The sequence below is a fragment of the Xiphias gladius genome, chromosome 15 (genome assembly GCF_016859285.1).
Source record: "Xiphias gladius isolate SHS-SW01 ecotype Sanya breed wild chromosome 15, ASM1685928v1, whole genome shotgun sequence".
Classification (NCBI taxonomy): Eukaryota; Metazoa; Chordata; class Actinopteri; order Istiophoriformes; family Xiphiidae; genus Xiphias; species Xiphias gladius.
In genome coordinates this window covers 4,299,517-4,303,401 of record NC_053414.1, presented here as the reverse complement: position 1 = coordinate 4,303,401, position 3,885 = coordinate 4,299,517, and positions in this window count along the sequence as shown.

Genomic DNA, 3,885 nt, shown 5'->3' with positions numbered 1-3,885 from the left:
TGGGAGAGGGTCGGGTGGGTTTCGGGTTGTTAGGGGTCATTCTTAGTTGAGAATAAGTGCATGGCTCGTGGTTCACTCAAAGAAAAAGAAAAAAAAAAAAAAAAAAAAAAGATTTTCTTTCTCATACATTTGCCATGGCAGTGCACATTCCCCCAATCCCATGGCAATGAAAATCACTGTCTACAGGTAAAAAAAGAAAAAAAGACTAAAGCAAAACAAGGACAGAAAATGAGAACGGACGAGTCTGTATCATTCCTTTCATCGTTGCAGTGTTACTACTTTGCTCTCGTATTTTTTTTTTTAACCCGTTTCTTTCTTCTCGCGCTTTACTTTTAAGTTGTTCTTTTATTTTGAAACAGGAAACACTAAACTGCCAGAAACTGCACAGTTCACTCAGGCGCCACAGAGCACAACCGCGTTCAAACTCAGCTAACCGCTCCAGCTTTCCACAGCCGGCAGGGGAACGAGGCCTTTCTCTGCTTTCTCACCGCTTCTCCTCCTCTTCCTCTTCCTCCTCCTCCTCCTCCTCACCTCCTCTCTTCTGTTTCCTCATCGTAGCTGTAGGACTAGTGGAATGGATGTTTACACAGGGAAACGTGGCTTATTGTATGTATGTAATGTATGTATGTACTGTACGTATGTGGGACATGGGCGTCAAACCTTATGCTGTCATAGCACACACACACACACACACACACCCATATTTACACTCAGAAACAGGAATCAGCTGTTAAAGTTGTCCATGCTGATCAGGCTGAAGTCGGCAGTTTCCTCCAAACAAATCAGATGCCGTGTTTCCTCAGAGAGACTCGCCGCGATCTGTCGGCGTCCGCGTCGGGTGAAGCTGCGGCGTGGAAATCCACGCACGGGAGCCTCGTTTTGTGCAGGACCTCTGACGTGCCGCGTCTCAAGTTTGGACCTGACAAGTGATTTATGCGAATCCTTCGGTTTGTTTATGCCACGAAACTTTCCCCCTCCCCTCCGGTTCGCTCTAAAATCTCACTTTTTATTTACTTAGCTGACGGCTCCATTATATGTCCTGTAAATTTCGTCTCCCTAAATGATGCTGCTAAAATTCTGAATCCTTCGTTTGTTTATTTATTTATTTACTCCTCTAAAACTGGTCCAATTGAAATGAATCCGGTCTGAAAACACCGTGTGTAATGGAAACGCTTCCCTGAAAACCGAACCGAGGACGTGATCTCAGTGTCCCCCACTAGTGCCCACGGCCTCGCCTTCACGCCCTGTGAGGCGGGAACCCGTCAGGCAGAACCAAATTGACAGGACTCATGCGGGACCCCCCGTATCGCTACTGAGTTTCAGTGAAGGGAAAATGACAGATATTTCTGGTAAAGACGGTTTGTCCTCTCGGCTTCGCAGCTCCGCTCTGCTGCTGCTGAAGGAGATCAGAAAGCTTCCCAACGCGTTCAAACACGGAATTAAACCGAACTGAGAGAGTCCTGCGGTTCCTGTTCGGTCCCGGGTTCTTCTACAAGGCTAGAAAAATCCCAAACAAAACACGCTGGCAGTCAGGCAGCTTTTGAGTTTACAGCAGACAAAGTCAGATTGGTGTGAACTGGATTTACACTGACCAACGCTGCTTAATACGCTGCTGGTCCTCGTGGATCCACTCTGTTCCTGGTATGCGAGACCCGACCCTGGACCCAGCCGGATCCAAATACATTTGGTCTAGGAATATCCTTTAGGGTCCTGGTGCACAGCATCGCTGCCTTTTGGCTGAAAATAAGTCCGTGCCAGTTGGGTTCAGGTGGGTTTTCTCCAAGTCAGTTTCAGTTCTGGTCCGGTACAACCACAACCAGTGGCGGTGCAGAAATACCGTTCGTCCACACAGTGTGCGCACTAGGCCCGCTAGTTGTCTGAGAGGTGAGGGGCAAGACTCCAAAACCTGACCACCCAGAACCGGGTTCTGTTCAGGGTTCCTACCTGTTACAGGGGGTTTTTTTCCTCGCCATCGCTCGCTCACGTGGGAATGTTGGGTCTAGAGTCCGGCCTAGACCTGCTCTGCATGAAACGTGCCCTGAGATCAGCCTCTGTTGGGATTTGATTCTGCATAAATTAAACTGACTTTGACTTGGCTCCTTCAGCAGACTGAGATGAAAAGACCCCGACAACGAAGTGACTGCGTGGATCACAGCTAAATGTGACGTTTGCCGGTCGTGAACTGGCCGTTTTTCCTCTGAAAACACTTGAAATTTGATTTGTTTGTGGAGAATAACGCCGACGTAATCTGTTCTTAATTAGAAGCAGAAATCAGTTCACACTCCTCAGGGTTCCTGCGCACATCTGGAAAGGGTTTAGAGGAAGAATTTGGTGATTTCCAGGTCTTAAAAGCTGTTTGCAGTTGCTCAAGAGTTTGGAAAATTGTTGTTTCCCGATGCTCTGTCCTCTCACTGTGTTGAACACCATTGTTCATGCATGGACGTGATGAGAAAAGTGACTGTGAAACGTATCGAACAGCGAGTAAAGAGGTAAAGTCCAGGTACATTTTTGGAAAAACTGTAGGAACCCTGGCGGCTTACACAAGGGTTTTTATTTTTGTTTTTTTTGTTGTTTTTTTTTTGTTTTTTGTTTTTTTGAAAGCCAGAATTAGGAGGAGAAATAAACACACAAACACGCAGATACACAAGGACTGTTTTCAGACGACAAAATCAGAGTAAACGTATTCTGTCACACAGACACCAACAGAAACGAGGCTTCCAGCTCCAGACGCGGGGTTCTGTCCCTGTTTATCCTGTCAGTATTATAGGAAAACTCTCATTTATACACACATACATTTAAAAAAAAAAAAGAAAAAAAAGAAAAAAAAATCTGAACGGAGGGTATCAATAAATCACTAATCATGTCACAGAGCACGAGAAAACTGAGCCGTGAGACACTCATGTGTGAAGACTGTGAGGACTGCCAGAAAAAAAGTCGAGTCGCCCCGAACCTCTTGATGTAAATATGCAATGCCTTTCTCTTTTTCTTTCTGTCGTTAGTGGCATCTTGACAGACGAGACATAAACCTTTTGGGTTTTTTTTCTGTGTGACCGTACTTCAAGCTTTGCTGATGAGAATAGTGACTGAAAAAAAAAAAAGTTCTACGACAACAAACAACTCAAAAACTGCATTTAAGAAAAAAAACTTAAGGACAGAGACCGTGTCAAAGACTGGACCCCACCATCGGTTTTTACATTTTTTTTTCTTTTTCTTTTTGGGATTGATGACACCGACTCAGCTCGTTTTCATCCCGCGGAGGATGTTTCCACGGAGACAAACCCCGCCCCCGCCTCCCCTTTGTCCCCCGTGGTCCCCGAAAGACGAGCGACTCCCGAGACTTCTGAGAGGGGACGTGACTGTAACTGTGGAGTCTGCACCGTCATTCCTGTTTTCCCTTCGCCCTCTTTCAACAGAAGAAAATCAGAAACCAGAAAGGGGGACCACGGACCTCGCTCCTCCTCCCTCCCCGTTTTTGTACCGTAGTATTTGTTTTATTTATTTGTTTGTCATTCTAGGCAGTGTTACCTTGTATGTCGTTAAAAAAGGCACCTCTGGAAAGTCGCTGAAGGATGATGATGATGATGATGATGATGATGATGATGATGATGATGGATGCATTAACTGAAGTCTCTTTTTATTCTTTTTTTCTTCTTTTTTTTTTTCGGATCGTTTGCTTGTTTGTTTTCTTACCAAAACATTAGGGCAAGAACCCAGTAGTGGACTTGCGTTGCCGTGGTAGTATTTATTTTGAATTAAATTAAAAGAAATACATTTCAGGGTTTCTGCTGTCGTGACTCTTCATTCCAGCTCTTTTCAAACATCTGTTTCTGCCCTTCAGAGTCAAACAGCTACAGCTGAGAGGGAACATTTATCTTACGCTTTATA